Source organism: Tupaia chinensis, unplaced genomic scaffold (assembly GCF_000334495.1).
Source record: "Tupaia chinensis unplaced genomic scaffold, TupChi_1.0 Scaffold000093_1, whole genome shotgun sequence".
NCBI classification, from domain to species: domain Eukaryota; kingdom Metazoa; phylum Chordata; class Mammalia; order Scandentia; family Tupaiidae; genus Tupaia; species Tupaia belangeri.
Window position 1 is genome coordinate 650309 of NW_006159555.1, and position 24207 is coordinate 674515.

The 24207-nt window shown below is 36.3% G+C and overlaps 1 long non-coding RNA gene across 1 annotated transcript; it reads right to left on the bottom strand.

Moving 5' to 3' along the window:
* Window positions 1–4089: 4089 nt before the first annotated feature.
* On the bottom strand, window positions 4090–23911 carry LOC102491930 (uncharacterized). Its single transcript, XR_333769.1, has 3 exons — window positions 23822–23911; window positions 18547–18637; window positions 4090–4113 (listed from the first exon to the last, which is right to left on the bottom strand). It is a non-coding gene; the product is annotated as an uncharacterized LOC102491930 (long non-coding RNA).
* Between the last annotated feature and the right edge of the window lie 296 nt (window positions 23912–24207).

The window sequence follows — 24207 nt, forward strand, 5'->3', positions numbered from 1 at the left end:
CCGGACCCAGTGGCTTAAACTAAGGTATGTGTGCATGTGTGCCCAAGATCCTAAAAGGAGAATGAAGAAGGGACTGTGATGCAGGTGTCCCCCGGGAGGATTATTTCTTGCTTTCTGTCTCTTTCTGTCTCACTAGAGAGTGCCCATATCCTATAGCAAAAGTCTTTCTTAAAAAAGAGGGGGAGGCAAAAACAACAACAACAACAAAAAAAAACAACACCACTAAATCTATCGTCAAATCATATTCAAGAATCAATTCCATTCTGAGGGCTGCCGATTCACACTGTTTATTGTGTTCTTGGAAGTGCAGAAACTTCTTAATCTGATGAAATCCCACTTGTCTATTTTTGAGATTACTGATTGTGCTTTGGCGGTCTTAAGAATTCTTTGCCTACCTTAATGTCTCTCGGAGTTTCTCCAGTGTTTTTCCACAGTAATTTTATACTTTGAAGTCTTAGGTTTAGATCTTTGATCCACTTTGAGTTGATTTTAGTCAATAGTGAGAGGTAGAGGTTTAGATTCATCTTGCTGCAGGTGGCTATCCAGTTTTTCCAGCACCATTTGCTAAAGAGGTTTTCCTTTTCCCACTGGATTGACAGCTACCCTTGTCAAAAATCAGTTGGCTGTATGTTTAGGAGTTATTTCTGGAGTCTCTATTCTGTTCCATTGGAACACCTGTCCTCTCTGTTTCTGTGCTAATACCATGCTGTTTTGATTATCACAGATTTGTAGTATGTTTTTGAGTTAGGGAGTGAGATGCTGCCCATCCACTGTTCTTGTGCAGGATTGCTTTGGTAATATGAGGCCCTTTATGATTCCAGACAAATTGTATGATTGTCTTTTCTAGATCTGTGAAGAATGTCTCTGGCACTTTAATGGGGATTACACTAAATATGTAGATTAATTTGGGTAGAATTACCATTTTGATTATATTAATTCTTCCAATCCAGGAACATGGGCTGTCCCTTCCACTTTTTTGTGTCATTTTCTTTTTTAATTTTTTTTCTTTTTTTAATTTTTTTTTTTTTTTAGCTTCCCATAGTTTTCCTTGTGGAGGTCTTCAACTCTTTGGTTAAATTTATTCCTAGGTATCGTATACTTTTTGTGGCTATGGTAAATAGAATTACTTTTTTTCAGTTCTATTTCAGTCTGCCTGCTGTACGTATATAGAAATGCTGTAGATTTCTGTATCCTACAACTTTACTATATTCATTTATTACTGCCAGGAACTTTTCATGGATACCATTGGGTCATGTATGTATGCAATCATATCATCTGCAAATAGAGATAGTTCCACCTCTTCTTTTCCCATTTGAATGCCTTTTATTTTATTCTCTTTTCTGATTGTATTGGCGAGGACTTCCAGTACTATAGTGAAGAGGAGTGGAGAAAGTGGGCATCCTGGTCTTTTACCAGTTTTTAGTGGAAAGCTTTCAGCTTTTCCCCATTCAGGATGATATTAGCTATGGGTTTTCCATAGATAGCTTTTATTGTGTTGAGAAATGACCCTTCTATGCTGGTTTTCTGAGAGTCTTGATCATGAATGGATGTTGTATCTTATCAAATGCTTTTTCTGCATCAATTGATATGATCACATGACTTTTATCTTTCTTCCTGTTAATATGTTGTATTGCATTTATGGTTTTACATATGTTGAACCAACCTTGCATCCCTGGGAGAAAAAAAAAAAAAAGCCTACCTGGTCGTGATGTATAATCTCTTTTATATGATGTTGGATATGATTTGCTAGTATCTTACTGAGAATTTTTGCATCTATATTCATCAGATATATTGGTCTATAGTTTTCTTTCCTTGTCCTGTCCTTGTTTGTTTTAAGGATAAAGGTGATGGAGACTTCATAGAATGAATTTGGGAGAGTTCTACCATTTTGGATCTTTAGAAATAACTTAAGCAGAATGGGGTTAACTCTTCGTTAAAAGTTTTATAGAATGGATTTTAGATCTAATCATGAAAGGTGAAATAATAAGGTTCTTTTTCTGTTTGTTTTTAGTTTTGCCACAGGGTGTATGAGTTTGCCAGAGAGAGAGAGTGAGAGGGAAAGTGAGAAATCATCCTCCCGGGGGCATGACCATGCCACAATCTCTTCTTCTCCATTCATGTCTTGAGATTTTTTAGCACAATTGCTCATGTGTCCAACACGATTTTCAAATCTCCAGGCCCAATATTCCCCAATCTCATGTGGGAGTCAGTTTCCTAACTTCCATATCATCAGCTGGCCCAACAATAAAGATTTTTTAAAAACTAAAATGTTTTCCTAAACTAAAAATCTGAATATGCTAAGGTTTCTTCCTCAGGATACATAATGAATGAATTATAAAAGGTAAAATGATAAATAGGACTGCATTAAAGTTTTGAATTTTTAATGATGACACTCCTAGGAGAGTCAAAATCACACCACAAAGAGGAGAGAATTCCTGTGAAACATATACTGATAGAGAATAGTATAAGAATTCATAGAGTTTCTATAAACCAGTTGAGAAGTACAAGTCCCATGGCCTAGTGGTTAAGGGAGCCAGTCCCACATGGCCAACCATGTTGTTTGAATTCTAGTCCTAGCAGCTTGAAAAACATGCCAAGTGCATGTGCATGTATGCTCAAAATCTCAGCAAGGTGGAAAAATGGAGACAGGATTACTGTGTGACCACCCCCACTGAAGGGTGATTTCTTCCTCTCTTCTCTCGCTCCTTCTTTTTCTCTCTGGTGAATGCTAACATACTCTGGTTTATACAGAAACAAAAATTATCTAATAGAATGGCAAAAATGTACAAAGACTTCAAGAATAACTATATATATATACATATATATATATATATATATTACAATTAGCATACAAAATAATTCTAAATACCATTATTTATAAAAGAAAATTGAAAAAATAAACACTTATACGTTATGGCTAACTAATTTTCAACAAGAGTGCTAAAACAATTTAATGGGTAAAATCTTTTCAATAAATGGTACTAAAACCATTGGATATCCATAAGCAAAGAATAAAATTGGAAACTACATCATACTGTATACAAAAATCACCTCGAAATGGATCAATGGCATGAATGTATTATATAACTCATCAAAAACATAGATGCAAATCTTCATGACTTGGATTAAACATGGTTTCTTAGATGTGATACCAACAACTCAAGCAACTGACCTAAAGTTGGATAAATTAGGCTCCAGCAAAATTAAAAACACTTGTTCAATAAAGTGAGAAGACAAACCAGAGAATAGAAGAAAATATTTGCAAATTGTATATCTAATAAAGGCCTAGTATCCAGAACATATAAAGAATTCTACATCAATAACAAGATAATAACCCAGTTAATAAATGGGCAAATGACCCAAACAGAAATTTATCTGAAGAACGTATACTAATGGAATAAAGCACATGAGAAAACATTTATCATCAGCCATTAGGAAAATGCAAATCAAAACCACAATGAGATACCATTACAATTTTAAAAAGGAATATAAGAACTATCAATAAATATTTGAGAAATTGGGACCTTCAGACAATGATGGGTGAATGTAAAATACTGCAGTCACTTTGAAAAACAGTTTGGTAGTTCTTTAAATAGTTAAACAGGAGACCAGCAGTTAGCGTAAGGGCTATGTCGCTGAACTCCCATGTAGTCAACTGTGGTTCAAGTCATGGACCCGGTGGCTTAAACTCGCGTCACGCGCATATGCCTGCGTGCCCAAGATCCCGAGAGGAGAATGAAGGAGAAGGGCCGGCGGTGTGGCCATATCCCCTGGGGGGTGTCTTCTTGCTTTCTATCTCTCTGTCTCTCTCAGTCTTTCTAGTGAGCACATGCGCCCTATAGCAAAAACCTCTCCAAAAAAAAAAAAAAAAGGTAAACAGAATTTTAGCTATGGAAATCTAGATATAGTGCCAATACAAGTTGCCTCTGAGGCTGGAAGTCATATGGCTAACTGGTTGTTCAAATTCCCAACTTGATTTGAAAACACACTTACCATGCACAGAGTACCCAAGATCCTGAGAAGCTGGAAGACTGGTGAAAAGCAATCACAGCATGACAAGAACTTGTTGAGAGTATTTCTTTCTCTCTCGCTCTCCTCGCTCTCTCTCTTACACTCATGAATATCATAAAAAAGAGAAAAAAATTAGCATATGATCTAGCGATTCCACTAAGGAATGCATCTAAGGTAACCTAATTAAAAACATTTCTCCACACAAAAACTTGTACATGAATGTCCATAGCAGCATTATTCATAATAACTAAAAGTGGAAAAAAAATGTCTCTTGATGGATGAATGGATAAATAAAGTCCATTCACTTGAAATCTAAAATGGATAAGCATGATAAAATAGTAGTCAGCCATAAGAATGAAATTGTGATTCATACCACAATGTAGAAGACCTTTAAAAACATCATGTTAAGTGAAAGAAGCCAGACACAAAGGCCACAAATTATGATTATATTGACACAAATATCTAGCATAGACAAGTCCACGAAGACAAAATATACATTATTGTCTTCTGAGATACAACGGTAAAAGGAAAATGGCAGCATCTGCTAATTGGTACAGAGTTTCTTTTTAGGGCAATAAAATAAAAATGTTCTGACACTAGATCGTGGTGAGAGTCGCACAGTATTGTGAATATACTCAAAGACAATGAATAGTATATTGGACATCACGGATGTTTTTATTGAATTATGTATCTTTTGAAAAAACATACAAGATCACAATCAGTGCCATGATGCACTCATCACAATGACTGAAATGGAGAAGACTATGAAAAGTTGTTCAAAATGTGAATCCACAAGACCTCTCATACAGGGCTAGTGTTAGCATAAATTGCATCAATCACATTGAAAACTCTTCAGGTTTTTCTACTGAAGCTAAAAATATGCAAACCCTATGATCCTGCAATCTTCTTTTTGGCATATACACTGCGGAATTATGTGTGCATGTTCACATACTGTATAATGGTGTTTATATCAGAGCTATTCACAAAATCCTCAAATAGAAACAACCCAAATGTCCTTTGATAGTAGAAAAGATTAAAAATAGTGAGACAATGTTCAAATAATAAAGCATTATACAGTCATAAGATTAAGAAAGTATTGCTACACACAAGAACATGGATGAATCTCACAAACATAATGCTGAACTAAATATGCCATGTATAAAAGAATGCAAACTACAAGATTATAGAATATAAACTTGTGTAACAGATAAAATTCACTTTAGCTATTATAAGAATCAAGTTCAAGTTTATTTTGGTGCAAAAAATCCTTTTGGAATCTATGCATACTTTTTTCATAATAAGCATTTTTCATCAACTTTTTGAAGACCCCTCATATACTATACTATAGGGCACGTGTGCTCGCCAGACAGACAGAGAGAGACAGAGAGACAGAAATCGAGAAATCACCCCCCAGGGGGGATGGCCATGCCGCAATCCCTTCTCCTCCATTCTCCTCTCAGGATCTTGGGCACACACGCACACGTGCCCGGCGTGAGTTTAAGCCACTGGGTCCAGAACTCAAACTGTTTCGACTACATGGGAGTACAGCCACGTAGCCATTATGTATGTATGAATATTTAATGCATGTTAAAACTAGCATTTCTAATCATTTGATAGCTTTTGATAACATTTTTGGATTTGAGATGGCAGCAATGCAACGTTACATAGAAATCTGTTCCTTTCCTCCAAATTGAAGAGCAATTGATAATTAGGTTCAAACACTCATTCATATTTTTTCCCACTTTCAACTTGATTCTTTCATTGCTATGATCATAATCATAGACCTTCTACTGCTACAAACTTATCAAGTCTCTAAACAGAAAATGAGATTAAAAGACTTGTTTTTTTTTAGTATATCTATGTTGGTTCCTGAGGATTACCTCAGTCTTTTCTAGATTTTTTTCCCCATTATAACTTAGAATACTTAGAATATTTATAACTTAGAGAACTGAGATCAATCTTACTTACTTATAGTTTTACAACCTATATAATACCCTGTTTGAGTGGAAAAGGATTTATTCATTTTATCATTAAAAGAAATTATTCAACAGTTTAGAAGAATATTTCTATGAATTTTCAAATAGTAATACCAGGAGTCTATATTAATTCACATCTTTTCAAAGGAATTTAAAATTTTACTTAATTTCAGTCTATCTAACCAGCTACTACACCCAATCATTGATGCTTAGAGTAAAATAAATAATTTTAATATTTGTAATATTACAAGCTGTGCATATTACAAGGGGATCCTTACGGGGAGGAAAAAAACGCCTTTTTATTAGCTACTAAATTTTTTACGCTTCTAAGAGTCCACAACATTTTTCAAGGCTGAATTCAATTCCAATTCCCTGCCTTCACATTAAAGTCTACATAAACTGCTCCATATGAATAGTTATTTAATATTTTATTACAGCTTTTAATTTTACTATCCCCTCAGTAACTTATTCCCCTGCTTACAAACCTTATGGTCAGAAATGCTTCCCCACAGTTACTATAAATTTTCCATTCTGTTTCCTAGCCCTCTAAAAGACTTGTTAAATCTTCACTACCTCTACCACTGCCTAATTTTCTTCAGCAACCACAATCCCTTAACATTTCCTCTTTCTATTTCTAGTATTAACTTTTGCTAGTATAAGCTGCTATAAATGAGCATAGCATATTCGCTAAAATCATCACTGTTAGCATCAGAAAGCTAGGTCAGCTGAGCCTTTATTACAAGTGTAATCTGAAAAATATCTTTAGTATCAGTCAGCCTCAGTTTGCTAATCTGACAAGTGAAATAATAATAGTGTCCATTTCATAAGGTTATGGTGAAGGCTATATGATAGCGACTATGATGCAAGCCTGTTTGCTTCTACTAAAACTCAACAAAAAGTATTATTATTGTTACAGTAGATAAGATGTTCCTGCTTGCAAATAAATGAAAAAGTTAACTCAAGAAAGGGGATGGAGAAGAGAGTTTGAATGCTACTTGGTGGAAGAAGAAGAGTCGACACCTTGGGCACACAGCAATTAGGGTCACTCAGGAACCACAGTTACTGGGGTCCTGTGCCTTCACCATTCATGGGATACCACCCTAAGTATGTTCTGTCTTCCAGTCCAAATTCCAAGTTCCTAGGAGAGAGCATCTAATCGAATTCAGAATATTCGTCATTCCCATGTCGAAAGAGCCAAGAACAGGAGACCACAGCTAGCACCAGTAGAGATCTACTCAAGTATATGAAGCAGGCAATGAGACAGGGGGCTTTAGGTCCACCTGTGGCAGTGCAGCAGTAGCATAGTGTTCTGCCATGCTTGAAGTCTTAGAGAAGATCAGAGTTTGGTTCCCGGGCTGACTTGTGCACACGGGCACACACACAGTTGCCCATTATTTGGCTAAACAGAAAGTGAGAATAAAAAACTTGGGTTTTTTTGTTTGTTTTTTATTTGTTTGTTTTTAGATTATCTACGTTGAGAGTGATTGTCTCTTTCTCTGTCTCTGTCTCATGAGAAGAATTAAATAAACTTCATAAAAGAAAGAAGAAAAGAAAAGAGATTTTGGATCAATATTTTTGGATTCCACATGAAAGTGAGATCACGAGGGAGTTGTCATTCTGTGGAGTGGATGTTAAATGGTATCACCACAAACTATTGACTATGTGCAGTAGAGCATGTGTTAATTATCTAGACGTGGTCATTCCACAAGGTACCTCAAGACATCATGTTGTTCATAATAAATACATACAATGTTATCTGCCAATTGAAAATGTATTTTTTAAATGGGTTTGGGGCGTCATCCCTTCTGGTGTTGTCTTCTTCCTACTCGAGCAGCAGTTACTACTACTCACAATTCTGCTGTTACTGCTATTACTGGTACTGCTACATCTCCTTTCATTGCCATTATCAAGTCACTCTAGCTCTTTATGTAGAATCACTGAGAAGTCTAAAAGCAAATCAGCAAAAGTCCTTGCCCCACGAATCACACAGGGTGAAAAACACTGCTGCTGCCCTTTGCAATATCCACAGTGAAGAAAAATATCACATGGAAATACATTTATTTAAAGGAATTTAGCATCATCAATTTAAAGAAGACGAAATCCTATTCATACACAAGAAAGATAACTTTGAGGAATCCCTCACCGAGCACAAAATAGGAATGCAGAACAAGGATAAACAGATTTCGGACACTTTGTTATATTCCTTAATTTGCACATTACTTCCAACTTTACCTAGCACACACTAAACAATATTAAACTGCTTAGTAATCATAACAGAAAAACAGTAGGAATGAAGAGTTAGCAGATAAAATAAGAAATTTTCCATTATTGATGCCATGGTTTTAATGATGTGCCTTCCAAAACTCATTATGTTGGAAATCTAATCCAAATTCGACAGTGTTGAAAGGTTAAGCCTAGTGGAAGGTGTTTAGGTCATGAAGGCTCTGTCCTTCTGAATGTATTAATGCCATTTTAAAAAACGCTTGAGGGAATGGGTTTATCCTCTTCTGCTCCTCTTCCATGGGAGGAACCTTTTGGAGGATGCAGCAGTCAAGGAAGCAGCTTGGAAGTGAAGGCCAGGCCCTTGCCAGACATCAAACCTGCTAGTGCCTGAATCCGGGCCTTTCCAGCTTTCAGACTCTGAGAAATATATACTTCTTTTTAATAAATTACCCAAAAGGTAGTATTTTGTTATAGCAAAACAAAATGGGCTAAGATAATTGAATGTTTGTGTGTGTGTATGTTTGTATATACGTGTGTGTGTATGTATATGTTGGTGCAAAAAAAAAACCCAAAAAAACCAAAACCATTGATCTGGAGCCAAATAACCATGGAGTACAGTCCTAGTTATGCACTTTACTTCCTGTGAATCCATGAACCCTTTCTAAAATTTATTAGATCCCCAGTGTCCTCATCTGGAGGACAGGCATGGCAGTATGTAGTAATACATTGATTATTATATTGAGAAAATGAAACAATGTTTCTAGCATCAACCATGGCACATAAGGGATTATATAGATCATTGTGTTTTCAAAAGGTAGATGCTCACTCCAGATCATGTTAAAATATTACTTACATTTTTTCTTAAAATTTGTTAGGTATAGCATTTGATTTGATTACACAATGAGAATGCCAATTATATAAAGCAGATAAAAGCTTAAAGACCCAGATTAGCCAAAGAATTTGCTCAAGGCCAAATGGGTGTCTGTGGCCAAGTCAGAACAAAAGCTCAGGTCTCCTGACTTTCAGCATGTGCTAAAACAGTACTGTCTGCCTCAGTGCTAGAAGACATCTGTTTCGGGGTTTGGGGTACTTGCCAGTGTATTAGCCATCTTACTCATACTGAAGTATCAGAACAGCAGCAAGCACAAAGATACTTACTGTGTTCAGAGCTGACAGAATGTGTTGCTTGTGTCAAAAACAAAATTAAAACTGTAAGCTGAGAGCAAACAGCACACAGTTAAAAATCTCAACAGAGGTTTCTCACCTTAGTTCAGTGAGGCAGAGGGGTGGAAACTGTGTATACGGAGGGAGGAAAAAACACTTGTGTAGCTTACCTTGCCAGCACAATATAAGGCAGTCACCTCTATTCTGAAGCCTTTAGCTTCTCCCATCCCATCCAGTCTCAGCAGCAAAGTTTAGCTTTAATGAGAGATGCTCTAGTTGGGAATATACAAAATGTGGAATAGAGGAAAATAACCAGGCTATTTTTTCCAAAAGTATATATGGAAACCATGCTACAAAGCTTATGAAGGAAGGAAGAAAGGGAGGAAGGGAAAAGAGGGAGAGAGGGAAAGAAGGAGGGAGGTAGGGAAGAAGAAAGAAAGAGAAAGAAAATGAAAGGAAGGAAGGAAGGAAGAAAGGAAGGAAGGAGAGAGAGAAAAAGAGAAATAAAGAGGATTATTATAAGGTGAAAGGAATCAAGACGAGGATGAAAGAAAAATAAGTACAGGAAAGGCCTTCTGCTGAATTTGTACTACACACATGCACTTATTCTGAAGAGTGTTGCTACAGAACCCAACAGGGATAAACTATTATTTATCTCTGGTTATTAGCCAGGCCTAAATTGTGTAACAAAATAACAAAAGATTTTCTTTACATCTAATTAAACATAAAGGCTAGAACAATGTTCTTGTGAAAGGATGCTTTTAAGATCCTTTTTTGGAATTGAAATAGTAACAACATTTGTTTTGTGTGGTAAACAGAAGCCTTTTGGCATTGCAGTTGCTTTCATTTTGAAACTGCCAAGAATTATTTGCTTATCTGTGGAATTTCAACTACTTTCCCTGCCTGTGAGTCACATGGATGCTGATGTAGAATAAACAATGATGTACAGGAGGATACAGGCTTAGTGTGGTCATCCAGCACCTATTCCCAACCCCACATATAAGCACATACATACACACCTGAAGAGGCAGATGTTTATAGTACTCCAGAGGGTGGAAGAAAAAAGTAGACAGAAAAAGGGATACAGAAAAGGGAAAGAATGAGGAAAAACACAATGGCATCACATAAAAGGGAATACAAGGAGTGGGGGAAGGAAGAAGAGAAAAGGAAGTACAATTACATCAGGATAGAAGAATTCCTAGAGGTGAAATTGAGGTAAAAGGAAAAAAGTGCCTAGAAACAAATGAATGAAAAAGAGGAGGAGGAGGAAGGGGAAGAAATGGGAGAGGATTAGGTAGACAGGGCCAGCCATAGAACATACAGGAAATAAAGAGTAATGAGCAGGGGCAGGGGGTAGAGTGAAAGGCTTGGGAAGTCTTCACGAAGCAGGAATAGGCTAATATAATTTGGAAGAGGCTACAGAGTTCTCTAAATGATAATGGTATTTGACAGTTTGATGTGTATTTATAGCTGTTTCCAGCTCTCTCTGAATACTATATAGGATTATCCGGATTTTCTGGGGTTTATCACCACGGGCATGTAGGATTAACAGCCTGATGAAGTAAAGAAGTATTCACCAATCCAATCCTTAGACTTGTACAGCACTCTCCCCAGTTCCCTGAGCATAGTACATAAAATGCAATAACCAGGGGCACTGTGTGTGTGTGTGTGAGTGTGTGTGTGTGTGTGTGTGCGTGCGCCTGTGTGTGAATGTGTGTATATCTTTATATATCAATATCCAAAATTTTTCACCTAGGCTTAAAATTCACAAAAATACTAGGTTCAGAAAGATCCCTTAAGTTAGCATATATTACTGTGTATCACTATGTGTCAGATACTGGAAATTTAGTTTTTTAAAAAAAAGCCTCATCGAACTAAATGTGGGATATGCGGTAAGTGGTACAACAGAAAAAATACAAAGCTACTAGGAGCATATTTCCAGATATCCAACTTAGTCCAAATGCGAATATCTGAGTCAAAACTTCGAGATGTTTGAAAACCAATCAGACAGAGATTGCAAAGGAGGTAGGAGTGTTGCAAGGAAATAGAGGGGGGATGTTTAAGCCAGAAGGATTAATGGAGCAAAAGAATGGGTTGGTGTTCTACAATAAGTCTTTGTGGGCACAACACATGATGAGAATGTTTACATATGATATTGTGGAATGCTTACAAATCTTGGATTTAGAGTTTCATAATTGGGGCAATAAATACCTATTGAAAATTTGTTCTGCAAGGAATGAAAACTAAAAGATTTTTTATTTTCTAAATGCTGTTTTTAGAAAGTGGGTGAGAAATGAAAAAAAAAAAGAAAATGAGTGTTGACAACCCAGTGAGGAAATTCTTGTAATAGCCAATGAAATAGAAAATAGTGTCAGGAATAAGGTAGTGACAAGGAGGTGAAAAGAAGGATCTAGAATGTTAAGATATTAATTTGCAGAATCAATGGGACTTGGTGATTGACTAGATTTGAAGAGATGAAGGTGATTCCCAGATTTTGTTTGTGCAGCTGGGTGGATATTTTTGCTTTTCACTAATCTAGGAGTAAGGTATCTAAGAAAAAAGAATTGTAAGTCAAGAAGTTGTAGAAATTTCAATTGTGGGCATTTTTTAAAGAGAGATTTTTGCTATAGGGTGTGTGTTCTTGCCAGAGACACAGAGAGAGACACACATACAGAAAGTAAGAAATAATTCCCCAGGGTATATGGCCACACCACAGTCCCTTTTCCTCCACTCTCCTTTTGGGATTTTGGGCACAAACACACACATGCCCAATGTGAGTTTTAAGTCACCAGGAACTGCAGTTGACTATGTGGGAGTCCAATGCCATAATCATTACACCATCTGCTGCTTCAGAAATGTCAAACTTCTAAAAAAAAGATTTGCCAGAGGGTGTGTGTACTCATTGTAGAGACAAAAGAGGGGGCAGGGGGAGATGAGAAAACACCATTCCCAGTCACACCGCAATCCCTTCTCCTCCACTTCTTCCTTTTGAGATTTCAGGCATGCACACACACCAGGTCCAGGACTCAAACCATATGGTTGGCCATGTGGGATCCAGATACCTCAACCACCATGCCATGAGCTGTTCAAAAATTTCAGACTTCTTGACATAAAAATGCATAAATCCTTAGTAACAGTTTTGGTTAACTGAACTGTAGAGTTCATGTTTGTTTGTTTGTTTGTTTTTGTTTCTCTCCATATATAGGCATATATCATTAAACAAATTAAATAAAGGCTTATTGAATGAATTACTGAACTCAAGAATAGATGTTAGGGAATAAATAAATGATCAAATGAAGGAGTAAATGAAAGAAAAATTTTAAGAAGAGGGAGGTAATGAATGTATGGAAAAAAATACCTTTTCATCATCAAGAGTGGTAGATATTATACTCAAAATGGACAGTCTCAATTCAGGGAATCTAGTATTCAAGATGTTAAATGTAGAGTGAAGACAAAAAGTTCATGAAAAATAGATTGAGATCTGATGAAACTTCATTTAAAATATAGGTTGTTGAAACTTTAAAGATGTTAGAAGAAAACATAGGGAAACGAACTATCAATGATATTGGTCTGGGCAATAATTTTCTTGATACACTATAAAAAGTAAAGGAAACAAAAGAAACAATGGACAAATGGGATTAGATCAAACTAAAAAGGTGCACAACAAAGGAAATAGTCAACACAGTAAAGAGGCAACCTACAGAATTGTAGAATATATTTGCAAACTATACCACATATCTGATAACAGATTAACATCTAAAATATATGGGGAACTCGAATAACTCAATGGTAAGAAAACAAGTAACCTTAAATAATGAGAAAATGATTTGAACAGACATTGTTCAAAGAGAGGCATACAGATGTGCCAATAGGTACATTAAAAATGTTCTACATCACTAATCAAGAGATGCATAGTAAGACCACAATGAGATATTACCTCCCACCTGTTAAAATGACTATTATCAAAAAGTGGAAAGATAATATGTGTTGGTAAAGATGTGGGAAAAAAGGAACTCGTGTATTTTGCTGGTGGGAATGTTAATTAGCACAACCATTATGGAAAATGGTATGAGTGTTCCTAAAAATTTCAAAAGATAACTACCATGTAATCTAACAATCCTTACTGGGTAATATAGGAAAAGAAATTAAAATCAGTACGTCAGAGATATCTGCACTTCATTTTCACTGCAGAATTATTCACAATAGCCAAAATATGGAATCAACTTAAATGTTCATCAAAAGGTGAATTGATAAAGAATGTAGTGTAAATGCACAATGAAATACTATTCATCCTTAAAAAAAGAAATCCTCTCACTTTTGACAACATAGATGAACCTAGTAGATATTGTGTTAAGTGAAATAAGACAGGCATAGAAAGACAAATACCACACAATTTTACATATATGAAGAATTTAAGAAAGTCAAACTCAGAAATAGAGAGGAAAATGGTGGTTACCACTTGATCTTATATACAAAAGAAAGTCAAACTCTCATAGAAATAAAGAGGAAAATGTTGGTTACCAGAACCTTTGGAGAACAGGGGTGGAAGACTAGAGACATCTTGATCAAAGAACATAAACTTTCAGTTAGACAAAAGAAATAAATTCAAGAGATTCATTATACATCATGGTTAATAACAATGTATTATATATCTGAAAATTGCTGAGAGTAGATTTTATGGTTCTTACCCTCCCACACACACAAATGATATGGGAGGTAATACATATGTTAAATGGTTTGACTTAGTCATTCCATAATGTACACATATATCAAAACATCATATTGTACACCATAAATATTTACAATTTTTACTTGTCAATTCAAATAAATAAAAGGGAGAAATGCAAAGGTTTGCATACTTTATAGGTATCGATTTTTCCCAGGAGATGAGCAGTTATGAATAATTGTATCCTCATCAATATTTTAAAAGAAGCCCAATTTAGACTTGAGACCCTGGCAAGATGAGTGCTTACTTCTGTCTCACTGCATCCTTAGATGGGGGCATACTTATCTAATGATCCTTTTGGTATCATTTGTAAAAGACACAGAAGAAAGGAAAATGGTTTTCTTTCACACCCGGAATCAGAGCTCTCATAGATTTTTTAAAACAAACAGTGAAAACTAACAGCAGGATTTAGTAGAATTTTTGTTGCGTGTTTGCACCTCTCTAGACAAACATATACTCTCACACTCATAAGTGGTGATAGAAAAGTGGACACCAGTTACTCCAAGCTAAATTGTCAGATCATCACCTAAATGAATTCCTCCACCATTATGTGGAGTTTTCAATATAGCACTAAAAAAATAATAATCTCACACTCAACTGTCAACATACTTAATAATTCAGAATAGAGATAGCTCTACTGCCAAAGGACAGGATGCTATGGCTGAACGCAATATCAAGGCGTAAAGTAAGAACATATAAATCTGTCAGAAAAAAAAAATCTTAGGCGTTCTCTGAGGTACATGTGGCTATGAATCAAAGCAGAACAAACATGATTGTTCTAATGCTTAAACTACCATGTTAATTTCTGTATAGGAAATAATTTATTTACTAGTTGTTCTAAAATTCCCTTCTTGGTGGTTCAGAACTTCCAGAAATTAAAAGTAATTTTTGTTTCTGCAGAATCATTAACTATTTGGGGAAATATTCAAAACAGGAAGCAAGAAAAGGCTTACCATTTACTTCATCATAAGTTATTTAATGTTTCTAAGCCTTTTCTCTTCATCTTTAAATGGGAATAATCATTATCTTTGGACTATTACAAACATTAAATGATTTAGAGCATATAAACATTAAAATATATGATACCGATCCCTATTACGTATGTAACAAAAACTAACATAATTGGTTTTTTTTACAGTCTGAAATCTATGAGAAACAAACCAGAAACACTTTTTCCTCCAGAGTTCCTTCTAACATACCCAACTAGAGGGACCAGCAGTTAGCGCAGTGGCTATGTCGCTGAAGTCCCATGTAGTCAACTGCGGTTGAAGTCCCGGACCCAATGGCTTAAACTCACAAAGGGTGCATGTGCGTGCATGCCCAAGATCCCGAGAGGAGAATGGAGGAGAAGGGATTTCAGCGTGGCCATCCCCCCTGTGGGGTGATTTCTTTCTTTCTGTCTCTCTCTTTCTCTCTGTCTTTCTAGTGAGCACACGTGCCCCATAGCTAAAACCTCTCCCAAAAAAAAGAAAAAAAACATGCCTGACTAGATGCCCTTTCTGATCCTTGGCAACATCCTGAGTGATTCCGACAACTTTTCTGGCTTGTTTTCATTTATGGGAAATAATCACATTTTATAAAGAGTTCACTTTCAGACATTATATGGAAGAGTCTAGAACAAAACTGCAATTTGCTAACCAATTCAGTAGACTCTTCCATCAAATTATGTATGAGCCAGTCTTAGAAACCACTATAAAGAAGATAAGCTCTCATTCTTCATCCTTTCACCTTTTCTTTTTCTTTCTTTTTTTTTTCTTTATGCATGATACCATGTGTGCACAGTCATATGATAGTAAGAGAGAGCTAGAAATGACATCCTCCACAGGATTTGGTCATACTGCAATCCCTATCCTCCAACCCTCCATGCTTTTGGATCCTGGGTACTTGTATGTGTGTGCCTGGCATGCTTCAGTTTGACCAGGCTAGGGATTCAAACCATGATCACATAGGATCTGAATACTCTTGAGGAGCACATTATTGCTGCTCTATGGAGTCAGCCCTGCTTTTTCTTATATTTACTCCTTCTTTTCCTTTCTGTTGCTGAGTGATCCTTTTCCTCCCCCATTGTATTGGTACTCAGGAGGAGGCAAAAGTGTAGAAACCAGGACCAAAGTGCTATTGTCACCTGACCATTGGTTCCTCCAGTGACTGATGCTTAATTGCTAGCTCTCCATGGAGTGCATTTGCAACTTTCATAGGCTCACTAGTGACCTCCCCATTGTATAATTTTCTCAAGCAAGCAAAACAATATCCAGTTGGTCCCTTACAACACCTGTTCATCTCCTGCTATCAGTGTGTCTCATATAACTTCATACTGCTGGGGACCCTTTGCCTAAGGAAGCTATCGTCATAGGCATGATTTCATCAAAATATCATAGGCCCAGTTACCTTCTGAGGTGCTTAGTTAGTCCATAGGAAACTCTTGCTTTTTTAAAAAAACAAAAAGCTGGAGTTTCCATTTGCTTCTCACTGCCCTCCTTTCTTGTCTTGCTTTAACCACACACTGCTCAGACTTCTAACTTCAGAATTCTCCAAGTGGAAGCCAGGTGCCAGTCTATTTATTACCCTAAACCCCTCAAAATGTACACAGATATTTCCAAGAATTTCTTCCCTTCACCCTTCTCCTCACTAACAGTAAAAGAAGTGAAGGAGTCTCTGCTGCTCAGCAGACATCTAGCTAGGGTGTGAAATGCCATTTTCAAGCTTTCAACTATCTTCAAATCTCTGGGTGATTTTCTTTGAGCTTTCTTCAGTTCACTTGAAGACAAAAGAGAAGAAAAAAAAAATACTTTACCACCAAGCCTATGACCCCTTAATCTTACAGATTTTTTTTCTTGATTTTCTGTCTTTTCACTATACAAGCTGAATAGAGAGTGAGAGAAAAATGTAAAGCATTTTCTTATTAAATCTTAATAGTGGTTTCTCCATGACAGCATTGTTAACATTTTGGATATGGTTTGTTTGCTTGTTTGCTTGGGGAGGCTGGCCTGTACATTGTAGTAAGTTTAGCATCACCCCTGGCCTGTGCCCACTAGATAATGGTAACCTTCCCTCCCTTGAAGGTGTGACAATCAGAAATGTCACCAAACACATTCCATGTGGAAAAACAAAATGTCTGTCTTAGAGGGATGTAACTGGCTATAGTTGGGTGTTTTTGTTCTTGTTGTTTTTGTTGTTAGTTTGTTTTTAGAATATTTTGTTCATTTCTTTAAGATTTGAGATTTTTTATCTGAAAAATTAAGGCAACAGGAAAAGCTCACATAGTTATACTAGTTCTTTACCTCTTATCTCCTTGCTTTGGATAGTCATTATTCAGTCACTGAATAAATAGTCAGGTTATACTATATAATAGATACTGTCCCAGGCACTGAGTATACACACCTTACCTTCCGGGACTTTGTAGGCTGATGTTACTTGAGTTATCACAGACTTCAGCAAGCAAGCTGTATGATTAAAGCACCTGGGCATCATTTTGCATAATAAAAAGAATGAAGAACTCGGAGCCACAGAGACAAATTATAAGGAAGGAAGGAAGGAAACAAGAAATGAAGGAGCAAGCGAGCAATAAAGGTCTGAATATGGCTCCTGAGAATAAAGAAGAAGAAATAAAACTTGAGGAAGAACTTGAAGAACACTGGTGAGATTTTGTAAATGGTTGGTAGATGAAATTAAGAGAAGAAAGAAATATTTTCTTCGGTTTCCCTCAGGATGTTTATCACAGTTTTACTGTCAGTAGCAGATTTGAGATTGTTGGGATTTTTTAAAAAACACACCATTAGGCAAAAGCGACCAGAAGTTGGATTTCAGATATTTATATTTGGTAAGTTCGACTAACATTTGGCTATTGAAGGCTGTTTCCTATACAGGAATCTAAGATAAAGACTTCTTTAGAAAAGATGCATTGTTTCTTCATCTTATTTCTCTCTGAAACTCTTAAGATCCACACACGTAAATTGGTTGATCTCTCAATTATTTTTCGAGAAAAATAGCATATCACCAACTTGGATTCTCCATCTAGCATTTTGACTATCCCACAATAAAACACAATATTTAACTAGCTCTCTATTGCCTTTACCTAAACAGAATCAACCTAAAGATAGAAATGAAATATTTTATCTACACAAATAGGAGACATGAATTTTCCCAAACCCTTAAGAAGACAGATGTTTTTTAAAAAAAAGACGAATTTGAAATGAAAGAAGGTTTTCTTCAAAATAATAGTGGAATTTGACACTATTTGTTAAAATAATCAGGTTCTAATGATAGTATAAAAAATATAATGCAAGTGGCCTGGGCTTGTTTACTAAAAAAAAATTAATGAGACTAGGATTTGAACTATTTCTTTTTCTTCCGATTTGTCTCTTCATTCAATTACATTTTTTTTTCTAATTTTGAATAAGAAAGCTTAAATGTAGGAAACCTGTTCTATGGAAATAAACCCATTACCTCATGATCCTCTCACACCTCTGCCAACTACTTCACAGCTCCCAGGTTGGTTCCTTCAGACTTTCTCTCTCTCCTTTGCTTTCGTTGAGATCTGTAAGAATATACTTTTTAAAAATCCTAGAGTCCTGGGCTCAAGAATAAGGTGTACTCTTTAAAAGTTACTCTATAAATTATATATTCATTAAACAAGTTAATTAAAAAGGTACATAAGACAATAACTAGAGAGTTCATTTTAGTTGTTTTTCTCCTACCCTTTTTTTCCTTCTGATAAATAAAAGAAAGTATGAAAGGCATGGTACAATGACTATGTGTTTGCTATTATATATGTTAAAATAATAACGGTAAAAAAGATACATCGTTATTTGTGAACTACAATCTGAACACTATCAAACCAATAAAAGAACAAACACATACATTTGAATAGAGAAAGGAATACAAGGACACATGAGTTTATTATTAATAATACTGATTATTTTGAAGGTGAAAAAAGGAATATTTACCCTTTTCACTGTCCTGTTTCTCAGTCTTTGTCTAATTAATATTTAATTTCCTAATGAAAAACATAAGTAAACTTCATAGATTAAAAAAAAAACTTCCTACAATAAAAAAAATCCAATGTTCTCATTAATAAATACAAAGGTTACTATATTAACTAGTGATTCAGAAAAATAATCCTTACAAAAATAAAATGTTCTTTCATATTCTCCCATAAACTATTGTCCTCTCTACATTATGAGCAGACCAAACCCCACTGGTGCCCACAGAACATACGAGAGCCCTCAACTCTGTTCTCAACAGTGACTTGGGCTTTTAAAACATAATAAGGTATTTTTTAAATTATTGTAACCATTATTAAGGTAATAGCATTAATCTAATCAGCTTTTAAATAAGCCAATCATCTTTACACAGATTAATGCTAAATAGCATGATAATTAGTGCAGCTTAGGCATTTTTTCCCCCTGGGAAAAGTACAGTGTAAATCTCAATAATTAAAATATATATTTACCCCTCTCTAAATTTTGTTTTGCCCTTTTTTCTGCTGATTTAGTAGTACTCAAAGTGTTTCTTAAGCACTACTGCAGTGCAATTCTAATCTACATGGAACATTGCAATTTCAATTCTGAATTGTAGACTCTATTTAAATGGTTGCCTCTCTCTACTATCACCAACCATGACCTTCAAAGGAAAAAGAAAAGCCTTCCATCAAAAACATTCTCACTATAATGCAATGAGTTATTTACATATTTATATTTTTCTAATGTGTTTTTTAAGACAAAGTGGAAGTCTCAATCTTTTTTTTTTTTTTTTTTTAATTCCTAAATCAGTTGCTGGAACATAGGACATGTTTAATTATAAACACCTAATGAATGAATGAATGAGTGAATATATATATGCATGTTCCCTGAAAAGAGTCAGACAGAGGGAAAAATGAGAAATCACCCCCCACCCAAGGGAAGTGGCCACACCACAATCCCTTCTCCTCTAAGAATTTTGGACACACATGCACATACAATTGGTGTGGTTTTCAAGCTGAAGGTCAAGGACTCCACCAGCAAGACAGCCATGTGGGATCCAGCACCTTAACCGCCATTCCATCTGCTGGTCTGAATGAATAAATACTTGAAATCCCTAAAATCTTAAATATCAGCCAGCCCTAGCTTCTAATGACTCTTAAAACACTGACTTCTAAAACTCTTTCCGTAGCATAACCTACAAATGGTCAGTGAGACTGGTCTTAGCTCTCATTATCTTCTGGGACCAGCAGTTAGTGTAATGGCTATGTCACTGGACTCCCACGTAGTCGACCACGGTTCGAGGCCCGGACCCGGTGGCTTAAACTCATGCCAGGCACGTGTGCATGCGTGCCCAAGATCCCGAGAGGAGAATGGAGGAGAAGGATTGTGGCATGGCTAGCCCCCCGGGGGAGTGATTTCTCGCTTTCTGTCTCTCTGTCTCTCTCAGTCTGTCTGGCGAGCGCATGCACCCTATAGCAAAAAAAAAAAAAAAAAAAAACCTCCCCAAAAAAAAAAAAACTCTCCAAAAAAAAAAATCTCTCTCAAAAATAAATAAATAGAAATAAATAAGAAAAAGTCTCAAAACAAAAAAAAATTACAATTATATTTAACAAAAAGCACAAGCCTTTTACAGTGAAAATCACAAGATGTTGAAGAAAGAAATGAAAGAACATATAAGTGGAAATGCAGTCTTCATGTTCAATGTTAGTAAAATGGCAATTCTCCTCAAATTTGTCTATAAATACAAGGTAACCACTATCAAAATTTAAAGTAGGTTTGTTTTTCTTAATGGAAATGGACAAACTGTTCCTAAAACTTACATTGAAGTGGAAAGAATCTAAAATAGAAAATTTTAAAAAGAATAACTAAGAAGACTTATTCTTCTAACTCAAAACTTACTATAATTACGCAGTTATCAAAATATTGTGGCACTGACAAGAGAAAAGATATATGAATCAAAGCAGTAGAATGGGAGTCCAGAAGAAAATCCTTACCTTTATGCTTAATTGAACTTCAACCAATGTACTAAGGCAATTCAACTGGGGAAAAATAGTCTTTTCTACAAAACGTACTGAGAAAATTGGATTCTCAGATGTAAAAAGATGAATTTAGACCTAAACCTCACATCCACACCTAACATTACCTTAAAATGGATAACATACAATAAACTGTAGGAGCTGGAACTATAAAAACCTGTATTTTAGAATAATGAAGAGAAAGATCCTCACGACCTTTGATTAGACAAATAGTCCCCTACCATGATCCATAAAATAATTAAAAAATTGGATGTTATCAAAATTAAAGTTTTAATGCTTCAAAAGACACTGAAGGTGAAAAAATAAGCCATAGACTAGGAGAAAATACTAGCAAATAATATATATTGGTGTCTATACTATATAAATATTTCTTGCAATTCAAAAGTAAAGATACACAATCCAGTGAAAAAAAATAGAAAAAATATTTAAACAAAATCGCATACACACAAATCGACACTTAATGAATGCTGCCCATTTTGGGGGTTTAAATGCCAGAACGTGGTATGCATGCCCAAAATCCTGAGAGGAGAATGGAGGAGAAGATATTGCAGAGCCATCCTCCCTGAGGGATTATTCCTTAGTTTCTTTCTCTCTGTCTCTCTGATGAAGGCATGTGCCCTATAGCAAAAATCTCTCTCTAAAAAAAAATAAATAAATAAGTAAAATAAAATAACAAAAAATACTTATAAATGCCTTTATGTTTATAAAATGTATTTACATTTTTCAGCTTAGTTTCAGTTTTTAGTTGCCCTTTTGTAAAACAGATATTATTCTACCCACTCTTCTCAAATAAGAAAACTTAAGTTTAATCACTTCTCAAATTCACTGTAAGTATCAGAGAACAACAGCTAATCTTTACCTCTGAAGAAGGACCCATGATAAATAGGATTATCTTAATATAAAAAAAGAAAGTTAGGGTACTTTGTTTGATCCTCTGAAACAGAAGAGTATGGAGAAGAAAGTGAACCTTCAGGGACCAAGATGAAGTGGCATTAATCAACTGCAATATGGTCAAGTCCAAATGTCTCCTAAGTTTTTACTGCTGCCTTTTCTCCTGGGTCTTCCCATCAAAATGTGAACCCCGAGAACCAGTCAGTGGTGCTTCAATAAAAACTGACTCTGCAAGCAAGGAGAGCTGCCAGCTCATGGCCAGAGATCTGAGTATACCGAGTGTGTATGTGCCTATGACCCAGGCTGGCAGAAGCTGGGGGTGTAAATCACAGCGTGGAGACCTTGTCTGTTTCTTTGCCTTTCTCTCTCTCACCCTAGAATAAACAAATTTACAAAAAAAATTGAGTCTACGTAGTTAATTCTTATCACAACATTCTAAGATAGCAAAAAAAAAGAAAGAGAGAAAAGAAAAGAGTGAGTAAAATAGCATTGTTAATTTCCAATAATCATGGATCCTGAGACCGCATACAAGGTTTATGTCCTCCAACTTTCAAAACCCTGTCCACCCTTCAGTAGCTCAAACAGTAATTTGCAATAAAGTTTAAAGGCCATTGTTATATCTGCTCTGCCTCCTGGTAGCAGATCTGAGCGGATGTCACAGCTGGCCACTAAAGCAAGCAGTTGGGTGGACCTAGTCACTGGAACTAGGTTCTCTCTCAAGATGAGTCTACACCCTCTTCATTGCTGCCGAGTTTAACACTAAACGCTCTGCCATTGCTGTTGCATTATAATACTTTGTTACATTGGAGTTTTGATATGTGTGTGTGTATACTTTTTTTTTTTTGAGAGAAAGATTTTTGCTACAGGGTGCATGTGCTCATTGTAGAGACAGAGAGACAGAAAGTGAGAAATCACCACCTCTTAGGGGAGATAGCCAGGCTGCAATCCCCTCCCTGAATTCTTCTCTTAGGATTTTGGACACACACACAAATACCCAGCATGTTTCAAGCCACTGGGTCAGGGACTCAAACCACAGTCGACAACATGGGAGTCCACTGGCTCAACCACTAAGCCGCGTGCCAGCCCCAATATTTATTTATTTTTTTTGAGAGGTTTTTTCTATAGGGCGCGTGCGCACGCCAGAAAGACAGAGAGAGACATAGAGACAGAAAGCGAGAAATCACCCCCCAGAGGGGATGGTCACGCCGCAATCCCTTCTCCTCCATTCTCCTCTCGGGATCTTGGGCACATACGCACACATGCCCAGCGTGAGTTTTAAGCCACCGGGTCCGGGACGTGAACCACGGTAGACTACGTGGGAGTCCAGCGACATAGCCATCATGCTAACTGCTGGTTCCCCCCAATATTTATATTATAGTATTACTAATCCCTACAACTGATAATTATGGCTTGAAGTAAAAAGAAAAAATAAATAGAAGTATATAATGTGATAGCATGATCTCTTTTGGCCAAAAGGGCCCCTGGATGCACAGGTCTCATGAGAATCCTTGGCTGAGAAAGGCAATATAAAACATGATAGGCAGGGAGCTGCTTGGAGGTACAACAGTGAAACGTGAGGCTTTGCGAGGCTGATGCACACGAGAAGGGTGTCCGTTTGTAACTGGAGACCAACTAAGTACACTGGGCCCTGGGGTGCCTGTGCTCCAGAGCTGGCTGAGGCTGAAAGCAGATCACAGCACTGAGACCCTGTCAGGAGTGTGGTGACATTTCTCCTCCCCACCTTACTCACTCATGGAAGAAATAAATCAAACTTTTCAAAAGAACAGTATGTTAGGCTAGAGGAGGCATGGAGGTTAAGGCACTGGATCCTACCTGGCTGCCCGCACAGTTGGAGTCTAGGACTCAGCAGCTTGTTAGTGCCCAAGATCCTAAGAAGAAAATGGAGGGAAGGAATTGTGGTGTGGCCACTCCCCTCAGGGTGAATTCTCACTCCTCCTCTCCTTATGAATGCATGTACCCTTTAGCAAAAACTACAAAAACAAACAAACAAAAAAAAAGTTTAAAAAAATTAGTATAGGCAGTATATAAGTAGTTCTGCTACTAAAGGATTATGAGGTTGAACAAGCTACAAGTTCCTAACCTATAAAATAGAAACATTATTACTATCTACTGAATTTATTTTAAATATTCAGTATATATTAGCTCATCAAAAATAACTGATTGGGGGACCTAGAAAATGGCATAATGGTTACGTTGCT